Source organism: Nothobranchius furzeri, chromosome 16 (assembly GCF_043380555.1).
Source record: "Nothobranchius furzeri strain GRZ-AD chromosome 16, NfurGRZ-RIMD1, whole genome shotgun sequence".
Lineage (NCBI taxonomy): Eukaryota > Metazoa > Chordata > Actinopteri > Cyprinodontiformes > Nothobranchiidae > Nothobranchius > Nothobranchius furzeri.
In genome coordinates, this window is record NC_091756.1 from 4,861,614 (window position 1) to 4,876,669 (window position 15,056).

Below are 15,056 nucleotides of genomic sequence, written 5' to 3' on the forward strand. Positions count from 1 at the left end.
GATGGTGAAACTAAAGGCGTTTAACACTGAACACCTAACATGAATGCAGCTTCTGAGAGCTAGCTAATATCAGCTAAAACTGTGTTCTGCTGCTGCTCACCGTCCTTCTTGAAGAATCTAGTCAATACTTGCTTCTGTTCAATTAACTTTTTCTCCTTCTCCTTCTTTTCTTTTCTTTTCTTTTTTTTCTTTTCTGGAAGCCAGATTTCCCTTTCTTGGGAAAAGACATGACTGACTCTCCTGCCTCCAGCTCTGGCTGTCGGCATCTGCGATGTCTCATTAGCTGTACATGCAGCCGTGCAGCCCCTGGCCGCAGGTGTGGACTAAACCACTTTGCACATTTTTAAGGGGTGATAGATGCCTCAGAGATTATTCAGTTATTATTTTTAAGGTGAAATTCTGTTTCTTAACCTCTTTATCCAGGTAAAAGGAAGTTTATTAAGACATTAAGTAAGTTTGGGGGGAAAAATAACAACAATAAAACATTTTTATTCAAAGCTGTCTCAGGGCCCCTCCCTGCAGTGGGCCCTGGGTAAACGGTACCCTTCCCCCCCCCCCCCCCCCCCCCCCCAGTCCGACGCCCCTGAGAATGGGTCCTTACGCCCGACTTTAATCAGCTGCAGTTCAAAGGAAGCAAAGCAACCAGAGATCGTCTAAATGATTAGAGAGAAGGCGGAGGTAAATAAATGCTCTGCAAAGTGAGCTGGAAAACTAGGCTTTGAAAATACAACAAGCTCTCTTGAGATGTGGCTGAGATTGTCTGGTACCCAGGCTGAGCTAATCATCCAGCAACTGAAGACGTCTCTCAGTAGCTTGTATGTCCCTGACCAGCTGCAGCTGATGGTCAGCAGCTGGTCCCACTCCCTGACACGCCCACCTGCAGGAAATAGCTCAGACCAGATTAGTGAAAGAAAGGTTTTGTACTGTTTTAAATACATTTTGACTGGGAAGTGTTCTTGAAATGCATTCTATACCTTTTAGTAGTGCTATGACAAACCCTAACCCCCCCCCCCCCCACAGTCTCCCTAATTCTGAGGTCTCAAGGTTGGCAAGTAAGCTAATTGTTAGTTTTAGAGGTATGGTGTGATTTAAGTTTTAGTTAGGGTTAGGAATAGACTGGTTATAGTTAGAGTTAGGGTTGGTTAGGCACAATCTAGTCACTAAAACGAATAGAAGTCAATGATGATCCTCACAACAAGGGCTAGATGAGTGTGTGTGTGTGTGTGTGTGTGTGTGTGTGTGTGTGTGTGTGTGTGTGTGTGTGTGTGTGTGTGTGTTATAATTTGGAAGGGGGGAAAATAAGAAAAGTGCTGACAGTACAGTGACCTGAAATAAAGGCTCTAAAATCATTGTGTCCCTGGGTGCTCTCAGAGCCTGTCACTGTCCACCCACATCCTCCTATGCCCCCACCACCCCCACATTTTTGCATACTGCAAGAGCCCCCCCTCCAAAAAAAGAAAAAAAAATCAGTTGGTGCTGACCAAGTGGGAGATGGCTGCTTGTTTGGCCAGCAGATTCCCTTTCTTCTCCTGTGGCTGTGGGAGGTTTGTGTTTTTTTGTGTAATTCAGTGTAGGTGTATTGTTCTCCATTAAGACTGACCATCAAAGGAGTATGAGAAGCAGGGTGCTGACGGAACCTGACAGTGGAAGGGATCGCCCTAATTTGATTGTATTTTACATCTCACTATGTAAATGGTTCTGTGGAGGAGCAATGTGGTGGTGTCAGAGGTTTTGTTGTTAGAGCTGATTGTTACGGAGCTTTAACAGGATATTCCACCCAAAAATGAAATTTTGTCTGTTGACATTTTTTCCAGCTTTACAATTTGTAACCAGCCCAGTCCTTCTCCTGACCCGGCTGTACTCCTTTAGACTCCATAAAATCACTCAATAGTGATCCTAAGTCTGCTTGGTGACCTAAATAATCATAGTGACTGCAAGTGAGAATAATTAGTAACATGAAAGAATCACAGGCGCCATTTTAGACTTGGGACCACTTTATGACCAAGCACAGCTGTAAGCCTCCGCTGGCCACTCCAAAGACACAGCTTTAGGTATTGACCATGTCCTCCAACACAGCAGACCTAGCATAAAACAAGTGTACAGAGGACCCTTTGAGTGAAACTGCTAAGGTTATAATGGTCTAGGATATCAGGATGTTTTTCCCATGATGCCTAGCAAATAGTGTGATGTGGATGAAGTGCTCTGGACAGCTCATGAGCACAAAGACTCTATGACGTGAAATAAACCAGTTTATGGTTAGTCTTCTCATAAGAACGTGGAAAAGCCTGATGTTCAAAAATGTGGTTGATACTTTACATGACCTTTTCTATTGAAAATTGATTTAATTTATCTGCACTGTTTTATCAGGACACACTGATCTTTCATGGCGGTGAAAACGAAGAGTCGGAGTACCCGGCCCGGAGGGTTACCGGGGTCCCACCCTGGAGCCAGGCCTGGGGTTGGGGCCCGTGAGCGAGCGCCTGGTGGCCGGGCTTTCGCCCATGGGGCCCGGCCGGGCCCAGCCCGAACCGGATACATGGGCTCGTCCAACTGTGGACCCACCACCCGCAGGAGGAACATGAAGGGTCCGGTGCAATGTGAATCGGGTGGCAGACCAAGGCGGGAGCCTTGGCGGTCCAATCCCCGGACAAGGAAACTAGTTTTTGGGACATGGAACGTCACCTCGCTGGCGGGGAAGGAGCCGGAGCTTGTGGCAGAGGTTGAGCGGTACCGGCTAGATATAGTCGGACTCACCTCGACACATTGCATTGGCTCTGGAACCCGAGACCTGGAGAGGGGTTGGACACTCTACTTTGCTGGAGTTGCTCCGGGTGAGAGGCGGAGGGCTGGGGTTGGCTTTTTGTTAGCCCCGAGACTCTCTGCCTGTGTGTTGGGGTTTACCCCGGGGGACAAGAGGGTAGCTTCCTTGCGCCTTCGGGTCGGGGAACGGGTCCTGACTGTTGTTTGTGCGTATGGGCCAAATATCAGTTCAGAGTACCCACCCTTTTTGGAGTCCCTGGGACGAGTGCTAGATAGTGCTCCATCAGGGGACTCCATTGTCCTGCTGGGGGACTTCAATGCTCACGTGGGCAATGACAGCTTGACCTGGAGGGGTGTGATTGGGAGGAACGGCCCACCTGATCAGAACTCGAGCGGTGTTTTGTTATTGGACTTCTGTGCAAGCCGCAGTTTGGCCATAACGAACACCATGTTCGAACATAAGGATGCCCACCGGTACACTTGGTACCAGGGCAGCCTAGGTCACAGGTCGATGATAGATTTTGTAGTCGTATCATCTGACCTGCGACCGTATGTTTTGGACACCCGAGTGAAGAGAGGGGCGGAGCTGTCAACTGATCACCACCTGGTGGTGAGTTGGATCAGATGGCAAGGGAACATGCCGCGTAGACCTGGCAGACCCAAACGCATAGTGAGGGTCTGCTGGGAACGCCTGGCAGAAGAACCTGTCAAGACGGTCTTCAACTCCCACCTCCGGCAGAGCTTTGACCACGTCCCGAGAGCAGTGGGGGACATTGAGTCCGAGTGGGCCTTGTTCAACTCTGCGATTGTCGAGGCGGCTGTTGCTAGCTGTGGTCGTAAGGTGGCCGGTGCCAGTCGTGGTGGCAACCCCCGTACCCGCTGGTGGACACCAGAGGTTCGGGGAGCCGTCAGGCTGAAGAAGGAGGCCTACAGGGCGTGGCTGGTCTGTGGGTCTCCGGAGGCAGCAGACAGGTACCGGATAGCCAAGCGGGGTGCAGCAGTGGCAGTTGCCGAGGCAAAATCTCGGGCGTGGGAGGAGTTTGGTGAGGCCATGGAGAAAGACTATCGATCGGCTCCAAAGAGGTTCTGGCAAACTGTCCGGCGCCTCAGGAGAGGAAGGCAGCAACTCGCTCACACTGTTTACAGTGGGGATGGGGAGCTGCTGACGTCAACTGAGGCTATAGTCGGACGGTGGAAGGAATACTTTGAGGAGCTCCTCAATCCCACCAATGCGCATTCCGAGGAGGAACCAGAGCTGGGAGGCCTGGGGATGGACTGTCCGATCTCGGGGGCAGAAGTTGCTGAGGTAGTCAAACAACTACACAGCGGCGGAGCCCCGGGGGCGGATGAGGTTCGTCCTGGGTATCTCAAGGCTATGGATGTTGTAGGGCTGTCATGGTTGACACGTCTCTACAACATTGCGTGGTCATCGGGGGCAGTTCCTAGGGAGTGGCAGACCGGGGTGGTGGTCCCCATCTTTAAGAAGGGTGACCTGAGGGTGTGTTCCAACTATAGGGGGATCACACTCCTCAGCCTCCCTGGAAAGGTCTACTCCAAGGTACTGGAGAGGAGGGTCCGATCGATAGTTGAATCTCAGATAGAGGAGGAGCAATGTGGTTTTCGTCCTGGCCGTGGAACTGTGGACCAGCTCTATACCCTTGCAAGGGTGATGGAGGGGGCATGGGAGTTTGCCCAACCAATCCACATGTGCTTTGTGGATTTGGAGAAGGCTTATGACCGTGTCCCCAGGGGCACCCTGTGGGGGACGCTCCAGGAGTATGGGGTGGGTGGCTTTCTGTTAAGGGCCATTCAGTCCCTTTACCAGAGGAGCGTGAGTTTGGTCCGCATAGCCGGTAGTAAGTCCGACCTGTTCCCAGTGAGGGTTGGACTCCACCAGGGCTGCCCTTTGTCACCGGTTCTGTTCATCACATTTATGGACAGAATTTCTAGACGCAGCCGTGGTGTGGAGTCTGTCGAGTTTGGTGGCAGGAGAATCTCGTCTCTGCTTTTTGCGGATGATGTGGTCCTCCTAGCTTCATCCAGCTCTGACCTTCAGCTCTTGCTGGGTAGGTTCGCGGCCGAATGTGAAGCGGCTGGGATGAGGATCAGCACCTCCAAATCTGAGACCATGGTTCTCGACCGGAAAAGGGTGGCTTGCCACCTCCGGGTCGGGGGAGAGGTCCTACCTCAAGTGGAGGAGTTTAAGTATCTCGGGGTCTTGTTCACGAGTGAGGGTAGGAGGGATCGGGAGATCGACAGGCGGATTGGTTCGGCGTCTGCAGTGATGCGGACGCTGAGCCGATCTGTCGTGGGGAAGAGGGAGCTGAGCCAGAAAGCCAGGCTCTCGATTTACCGGTCGATCTACGTCCCAATCCTCACCTATGGTCATGAGCTTTGGGTAATGACCGAAAGAACGAGATCGCGGATACAAGCGGCCGAAATGAGTTTCCTCCGTAGGGTGGCCGGGCTCAGCCTTAGAGATAGGGTGAGGAGCTCGGACATTCGGGAGGGACTCGGAGTAGAACCGCTGCTCCTCCGGATCGAAAGGAGCCAGTTGAGGTGGTTTGGGCATCTGGTCAGGATGCCTCCTGGACGCCTCCCTGGGGAGGTGTTTCGGGCATGTCCTGCCGGCAGAAGGCCCCCGGGTCGACCCAGGACACGTTGGAGAAGTTACATCTCCAATCTGGTCCGGGAACGCCTTGGGGTCCTGCCGGAGGAGCTGGTGGACAAGGCCGGGGAGAGGACGGCCTGGAGCTCCCTAGTTGGGATGCTGCCCCCGCGACCCGGACCCGGATAAGCGGAGGAAGACGAGACGAGACACTTTAGTGATAATCTGACCATAAACATCTTATGAAGCATCTCAATCAACATCAAATCAAATCAAAGATACTTTATTAATCCCAGAGGGAAATTAGAGTTTCAGTACACACAATTCAGAGATCAGACATACATGGGCAAGACACACGACAAGAATTGGTGACTGTGGTCATGCGCAGCCCGAGTCGCGCTACCTTAATGGAGATAAGAGGGTTACATGAGGATTGGTTCAGGTGGAGGGGGAAAAAAAGGCACTTCAGTTACCCTCCCACCAGGAGGGCAGTTTTGCTCTGCACAAAAACACCTCAACAAATATGAAACCGACATCAGACAACACAACATAACATGAGACTCCAATAGGAAGGCGGGGGGGGGGGGGGGGTGGGGGGGGGTTGGGGGTCCTGTTTTCCCCAGTGAGAGCAGCCATGTACGGCGCTCAGCCACTGTAGCCACAGGTGGGAGGGAGATCTCGGGAGAAGAGCAGAGCACATTGACGCCTGCAGGTTGACGACCTCGCCAGGCTGAAGTCCACCAATCCGAAGGCGGGGGGGTGGGGGGTGGGGGTGGGGGGGTCGGTTTTTCATAGCGTCTGTCTGCATTCCTTCGTGGGGGTTTTAGTTGCTTGCAGTTCAAGGCTACCAGATAACAAGGGTTTGTTTGGGTCAGGCTGAGATAATTTTCCTCTCTGCCTTCAGTCTTTAAACTGATCATTCCAGTCCTTCAGTGAAGCCAATTTTGGGTTTTTAAACCTGTCCATACTGTCCGGTGACTCTCTCCGAGCTGACATCCATTTTGCCCACTAATACCGGTATTGCAGCTAGAACATTGTCCAGCTTAATATTCACCTCAAGTAACGTCCCAGTCTGAGAAGTCTCCACACGGACGGTGCTTTCCGTGGGTGCGGGCCCTCCAATCGCTCCCGTCCTCCCAAATTTCCAGAAAACCAGATATCCTCCTACTCCAATCAGGAGAAATCCAGTGACCATCAGACCAAATATCCACACGTCTTCGATGCCCTCAATGTACAGCTGGCTGAGGCATATGATCTTCCATTCCTTCCAGGAATCCAACATATATCCCACCGGATGTGTCCCCTGTGGACAGGTGGGAGCCCCCTGCTCTGTTCTCATTGTTGAAAAATCTTATCGATCGCACTGAATGACCAGTTTATAAAATCCATGGTTAGTAAAACTAGAGTTTTTCAGAAGAAATGCAGAGAAGCGCTCTGTTGGGCAGACAGGACAAAGAGCCTTGGGAATAAAAGTTAAGGGAGCGAAAGAGAGAAGCGTCTGTACTCCTCGAGTGCACATCACGTCTAGGTTGCAGTCGAGGGCTCACATTTATCCCAGCTTCTCCGAATGTTCTGTTTATGGCAGTCATGTGACATTCTTGGAATGATTGCTTTTATTTAAAAGTCAATTTTATTGACAGACAAGAAATATTTACTGTCTGATGTTTTATTTAAACTTTTAAATAAACCTAGTAACATGAACAAACATTAAATTGCAGGGCAGAAACAGAAATTACCTTCAGACTTCCTTGTTATACATTTCCATTCAATTGTATTACACATCCATCCATCCATCCATCCATCCATTTTCTTCCACTTATCCGTAGTCGGGTCGCGGGGGCAGTAGCCTAAGGCAAGAGGTCCAGACTTCCCTCTCCCCAGCCACTTGGGTCAGCTCTTCCGGGGAAATCCCAAGGCATTCCCTGGCCAGGTGAGAGACATAGTCCCTCCACCGTGTCCTGGGTCTACCTGTAGGTCTCCTCCCAGTTGGACGTGCCCGGAAAACCTCACCAGGGAGGCGTCCAGGAGACATCCTGACCAGATAACCGAGCCACCTCTACTGGCTCCTCTCGATGTGGAGGATTGTATTACACATAATTAATAAAAATTTTACATTTACATTTAATTTGAATGGACATATTTTATTTCATTGTATTCATTATACTATTTTCTTTTAAGCCTCCCACATTGTTAATGGGGTCAGATGAGCCCCAGGTGCTTTTTTATTTATTATTTCTTTTTTTATGAGTGCACCACTTCACCCTTGTCAAGGGATAAACTATCAACCATGTTTAACCACCCCCTGTCCTGGAGGGGTCACCTGATGGGACAGTGGAAGGGTTAATGTGTTCAATTTATTTAACTTTATTTTATGCAATTGTTTTTATTTAACTTGTTTGTTTGAGTGTTGGTTTTACTTTGTTATTTTATTTTATTTGACTCATATTTATTTTATATTACCATTTTATTTTATATAACTTATTATGAATTCTTTTCTAACATGGTGGCCGGGCACAGCCTTAAGAGGAGACGTGGGTCCCCCTTCCCATGGGCTCACCAGCATGACATCGTCTTTGGTACGTTCTTGCAGTGTTTCTTTTCTAATTCCATTGTTGGTTCTTTTTTAAACACAGATAAGGTTTCTCTTTACCTTGCTGATGGTTTCGTTCACAGCTGCAAACATCCTCAGAGCTGACGCAGATGGTGGCGCCACTTCCTACTCGTTTATCCACGGGCAGCAGAGGACGTTGTCGCCCTCTGCTGCCCGCTCTCCCGTCTCCGATGATGCAGTCCCATGCATGATCCAATGTGTAAACTCCATCGTCTCTGTTCATAGGAACATGTCCCGAGGGAGGCAGGGGATTTTGAGTCCAAGTGAGCACTCTTCCGTGACTCCAATGTTGATGCAGCTGAATGCAAGGCAAAGCTCTCGATTTACGAGTCGATCTACATTCCTACCCTCACCTATGGTCACGGGCTTTGGGCAGCGACCAAAAGAATGACATCACAGATACAAGCTGCCAAAATGAGTTTTCTGCACAGGGTGTCTGAGCTCTCTATGAAAAGGCTTGTGCATCTAGTTTGGATGCCTCCCTGAGGGCCTCATTGTTTGACGTGCTTCAGTCTGCTTTCAGACCACACCATAGTACTGAATCAGCCCTGATCAGGGTGCTAAATGATTTCCTGGTGGCATCAGACTCTGGGTCTAAGGTATTACTGCACTTGCTAGACCTTTCAACAGCTTTTGATACTGTGGACCACCATATACTGCTGGACCGTCGTGAGTCTTGGGTTGGGGTAAAGGGGGTTGCACTTGAATGGTTTCACTCCTACTTATCCAACAGATCCTTTACTGTTCAGATTGGCGATTGTTCCTCCTCCTCTCTCCCTCTACAATGGGGTGTACCGCAGGGTTCTGTTCTAGGACTTCTTTTTTCTATATATCTCCTACCACTAGGCAAAATTCTAAATCGGCACAGTCTTAATTATCACATCTATGCTGATGATTGTCAAATTTGCCTAGCACTAAAAAATGGAAATGTGGACTCTCGTCTTGCGGCTTGTCTGGCAGACGTAAAAGGCTGGCTAGCGTAGTTTCCTCAGGCTGAATGATTTACAGACTGAGTCCATTGTCTTTGATACCCACAATCCTTGTGGCTCTCATTCCACTTTTGATGGTTTGAACCCTAAGCAGTGTGTAATAAGCCTCGGGGTAAAAATTGATGCCAACCTCTCAATGACTCCTCAAATTAACTCAGTGGTGAGGTCTTGTTTTTATCAGTTACGCCACCTATCTCATTTAACACTGAGCTTAAAGAGGAAGCACTTGGAATCAGTTATCCACGCTTTTGTCACCTCTCGTTTGGACTACGCTAATGCATTATTAGTTGGAACTCCTGTCTCTGCCCTGAACCAGTTGCAGGTTGTCCAAAATTCCGCTGCTAGGTTTTAACAAACACAAGCCGACATAGCCATATTACACCAGTCCTGAAACTTCTTCACTGGCTCCCCATCACATTTCGTGTGCGTTTTAAGATATTGATGTTTGTTTTTAAAGCCCTACATGACCTAGCTCCTCCTTACCTGTCCAACCTGCTGACTCCCTATGTACCTACTCGTATATAGAGGTTAGCTGACCATCTACTGCTTTGCACTCCCCGGATGTCCTACAAATCACGAGGTGAACGTACACTTGTCCATGCTGCCCCCATGCTCTGGAACTCACTGCCCATTACAGTTAGGCTGGCATCCTCTCTGCCTGTTTTTAAATCTCGTTTAAAAACCTACTCTTATGACTTGGCTTTTAGACAGTGATGCATGTCATCCTATTATGATTTTATATTTTTTATTGTTGTGTTTCATCTTTTTTTTGTTTTTACTTTTGTTTTAATAGATCCTGCCTGTTCAGCACTTTGGTCAACTCTCACACTGTGTCTTAAATTGTGCTACAGAAATAAAGTTGGTATGTTATGGTATGGTATAAGGTTTTCTGAGCAACCAACCAAGAGGAGACCTAAAGTAAGACCCAGGACATGCGATGTCTCTTTGCTGGCCAGGGAACGCCTTGGGATTTTCCCGGAGGAACTGGCCCAAGTGGCTGGGGAGCAGGAAGTCAGGCTACTGCCCCTGCGACCCAACCACAGATAAACTGAAGAGAATGGATGGATGGATATTAAGGATGTAACGGTACATGGGTTGGTGTTGATTTTTTGTTTGTTTGTTTTTACAAATTATATATAACTTTTTCTTGTAATTTTTCAGTTATAGAAACCTTTAGATTAGATTAGTATTTGAATGACTGAGTTCATTTGAAATTTGAGCTGTCAGCTCTGACTCCGGTTCAGACTGCTGGGTGATGTGAAACCTCCTCTCTGCTTCAGCATGGAGGATCACCTGGGAGCAGCCAAAGATGAAAAGGTTAGAACTAATTGGTTCCAACTCGTTAAAACCGTCCTCTTTCTCAGTCATTAGACTGAGCCAGGCTTCACCATTGACATTTGACTCTTGCAACATTATCAGGCAACATTAATGCTAATGTCTTGTAACAGCAATAAAGAATTAAAATAAGCATTTGTCCAATCACAGGACAGGAAAGCCAGCTGATTTACAAATACAAGTGTGTGAGTGTGAACACAGAGACAGGGTTTGGGTGTGGACAGCAGCAGCTGGTAGACGGTCAGTTGTTTTCTAAATTAATGGTGTCAATAATTATGTTGTACTTTCTGACCTCAAAACAAGAACAAGCAAAAATGTCTCTGTGCGTGTGTGTGTGTGTGTGTGTGTCCATCTGACCCCATTAGCAATGCAAGAGGGTTAAAGCTTCTCTAGATCACTACATGGTTAACTAACCTAAAATAAAACAGCTGTATGCTTCCAGGTTTGTAAAAGGCTTTCGTTTGGCTTACAGCGGCGTATGTGAGGCATGCAGCATGTTATTTCGATGTTGTTTCGATCCCCAGTGAGTCGTGGAGGATGGCTGCTTATACTGAGCCAGGATTCTCTGGAGGTTTCTTCCTGTTAAAAGGGAGTTTTCCTCTCCACTGTCGCTGCATGCTTGCTTAGTATGAGGATTGCTGTATAGTCACGGACACTAGTCAGTGACTTGATGCAATTTGCTAGGTTCCTTATATAGGAAACATTATTTCTGATTGGCTTAATGAACTGTGAATTGGAATGTTTATTATGTGAAGTGCCTTGAGACGACTCTTGTCGTGATTTGGCGCTATATAAATAAACTTGAATTGAATTGAATTGAATTGAATTATGCCGATCGCTTCTTACCAGTTAGCTTTGTGTTGTAATGTAGCATTTATACCTTATCATAATCAAACAAATGTACCTGTATTCTGGATTTTAAAGGCCTCAAAATCAGTTACAAGTAAATCCTAGAACATACTCATCGTTAGCATTAGCGATATAATTATCATCATGAGTTGCTAGGATTAGAATGTGCAAATATGAGCACATCACCCCTGTAATGATAATAGAGGGTAAATTGGATTAAATAAATTGTTTTAAAGCTATTCATTATTATTAACACTACTTGGGACCAATAGCTGTGATAATCTATATAAATATAGATTATCCCCTGCTTGGTCTTAAGATGATTAGGCAGAAGATTCTAGGATTCTTTGTTTATTCGGGGACTGTACACACTTCGCTTTGATTCAAGAAACAGGCAGGTTTATGAGCAAAATAAGAATTTATTTGACAAAGAATTAAGACTTGGCAAAATGTTTAAACTATAATTTACTGTGAGTGGATGTGACCTAAGAGAAGGTTGTCTGGAACCTTTGTGTGAATATAGGGTATTCAGAGTCAGAATCATGAGAAAGCTGAGTTCTGGATGGAAAGGATTTGGTTTGTAAATAAGCTATAAAGTTATTATTATCAAAACCGCATACAGAAGAAGAAGAAGAAAATATCATTTCTATAGCACCTCTCACGATAAAAATCACGAGGCGCTTCACAAAAACAAAAAATGTAAAAACATAAAAAAGCATTTAGAAAATGTTTAAAAATATATTTAAAATCAGCAAAAATAGACAATTGTGATTAAAAATGTTAAGAAAGAGAGAGAGTGAACAGGAAAGAGGGAAATCAGTGGATCCTGAGGAAGGTGGGATAGGTGGGGAGAGCAGAATAAAGAGAGAGAGGTGAAGAAGGTCATACAAAAGCCAGCTTGAACAGGTGAGTCTTCAGCTGCTTTTTAAAGGAGACCACTGAGTCCACTGATCTCAGGCTCAGGGGGAGAGAGGTCCAGAGTCTGGGGGCCACAGCAGCAGATGATCTGTCACCTTTAGTCTTTAGCCTGGCACTGCACAACCAGTAGGCTTTGATCACTGGACCTCAGGGACCTGCTGGGGGTGTAGGGACTAAGAAGATCAGCAATGTCAGATGGTGCTTGTCCATGTAAGGCCCTATAGACCAGAACCAGGATCTTGAAATGAACCCTGAAGTTGACTGGCAGCCAGTGAAGCTGGAGGAGAAGCGGGGTGATGTGGGTGTGTTTGGAGGACTTGGTCAGAAGCCGAGCACAGGCGTTCTGAACCACCTGTAGACGGTTCAGGGAGGTTCTGCTCAGACACGTGAAAAGATAGTTACAGTAGTCTAAGCGTGAGGAGATGAAGGTGTGGAGAACTGTCTCAAGTTCAGAGCGGGACAGAATGGGACTCAGCTGAGCAACGTTCCTGAGATGGAAGAAGGAAGAGCCAACAAGAGAACTGACATGAGAATCCACCAAGATTCCTGACAGAAGGTTTGGTGTGGGAAGCAAGCTGACCAAGAGAGTCTCTGACTTTGGGAACCAGCTTGTCTGGGGCACAGATGAGGATCTCAGTCTTATCTTCATTCAGCTGTAGAACGCTCCCACCATCCAGGTTCTGATAGAGTCTAAGCAGGTGTGTAACAGCTGCAGCTTAGACATCTCATGGGGCTTAAAGGAGATGTACAGTTGGATGTCATCTGCATAAAGATGGTAGGAGATTCAGGAGATACAGACGCTATCTCGCTGTGTTCTACGTACCCAAGTGGAGACGCCCTTCAGATCCGAGATGTCAGGAGGGGGTCAGAGGCCCCGGTACCGGAGTCCGTACACTAACTCCTAGTACGACCAGGTCAGTCCAGGATCGTGTTCCAGGTAACAACAGTTGGATGAAACCGAGCGTCTGGGAGCGTCTAAACAAATCAGCTTTTCTGCAGGAAACTATCTTGTTCAGCTTCACAGGTGCAACAAAGGTTTAAGGTTTTGATGACTTGTCAAAATCCTTCTGGTTAAAGAGGCTGGCTCAGGTGGACGGTCTGAAGCTTTCCTCTAGAACCCTCGAACTGTTGACTGTTCGAACTGCTGGAAAACCAGAGTGATCTGGTTTTTAGCAATTGATGTTATCTTGGTTAGCCAACCAAGAGTTGACAAGCCTGAGGATATTATGATTGACTAGCCAACCACAGGTTGGCACATTTGAGGGTGCTACCAAGCGTCAGAAACACACCCTCGTGATGGAGACTCTGAATGTGGGCTAAAGGTTACCTTGTGTGTCATGCGCTAACCTTACTCTGAGTGCAAATGTTATGACCTCGTCAAGTAAACATACTAAAACAATCATTGAGCACAGATTAATGAACATTTCATTAATTATAATTACCATCAATAGCAATAACAAAAGTTCATTCAATGATTCTTTTTTAATTGTAGAAATCTTCTTCTTCATCTGGGAATAACGGAGTTTATTTGAGAGAGTTCCTGTGACGGACCTTGGAGGAGAAAACTGTTATTATTTCTTTATTATCTCTGCAGTCCAGCTGGTGTGAGGAAGTAGGCTCTGATTAAAGGGCTACATGCAGACTCTGAGTCTCCTGTGAGGGGACAACATACGTAGGATGTTTGATAGCCAGGGTAAGTTGACCTGGCTGTGCATATGACCTGTGGGATCTCAAAATCAGGCCATTTCGTGACGTTACACCCCTGTTCTCAAAACTCTTCATTGGCTCCCTGTCCCACTCAGAATGGAGTACAAGGTCTCCCACCTCACTTATCAGTCCATTCATGGCTGTGCCCCGGCCCCCCTTTACCTGAAGGAACTTCTCACACCACACGCATCCTCCGCTCTGCATGGGCAAACTCTCTCCGAACCCCTAGATCCAAGCTCTGCAGCATGGGAGAACGAGCCTTTTCGAACCCTGTTCATCTGCTGCTCCAAGGCTGTGGAACCAATGTCTTGCGAGAGCAGGCACCTTGGCATTGAGAAACGCCGTGGGAGTTGTCTTTCCTGATATTTGGACACCTCGCCTCTGATTGGAAAGCATCGATGCGGCTCTACCACTAACTTAATTTGCTCTGCAACATTGATGTTTTATCTCCACAAAAGAGCTTCAAGGATCCCTGCTGTGTTTTGGAGTTGCCAATGGTTATCGCAAACTTCTACTTGCTGAGAAGGTTTCAGCTGTTTCCTGGACGCTAAACCAACCACAGCCTTCCCCGTCTTGAGTCAGATGGGTGAGTCCATGAATGTTAAGTGACAGGGTGACGTAGATGTGTCAGACTTTTCTAATCCTAGACTTTCACCGTCTGTTTTCTATCAGAAGCTAATGCAGGAGATAGGCGTAGGAGACTATTTTCATGTTCAGCCTGCATGAAAAACTTGAATTTGATCAAAGGGTTTGTTGCTTTTTCTGTCCTGAAATGAGTCATCAACACTTTGAGTTAGAACAAAGGGAGAGGAGGAGAAAACAGGCAGAAACAAGATGTGTTGCAGGCTGACTGGTTCCTGTTACCAAACACCTGACATCTCATGTTTTAGGTTTGACTTTAAGCTCAGAGATGCAGAATCGGATGGATTCTGGAACGGCTCTCTGTGAACAAACAGTGTAGACACAGACCACCTTTCATCACAGCTCGCCTTGTTTCTTGAGCGAAAAGAAAAAAGGACGTTAGGCAAATTGCATCATTAAAGTCCGTTCATCTTCACCTGTTGACTCTGTACTTGTGGTGCTCTCCATTCATCTTCCAGCTCCTCCCAGGAGCTGCTCAGGTGTCAGGCAGGCTAACAAATGGCTCCGGCTAATGGTTCGATCATTTACTAGCAGCAGTCACAAAGTGACACAAGGGATTTACGCAGTCCTGCTAACATCAGCTCTGATGGTATAGTCTGGTGTAGACTCTAAATATGATGAAAGTTTAGTCATTAGT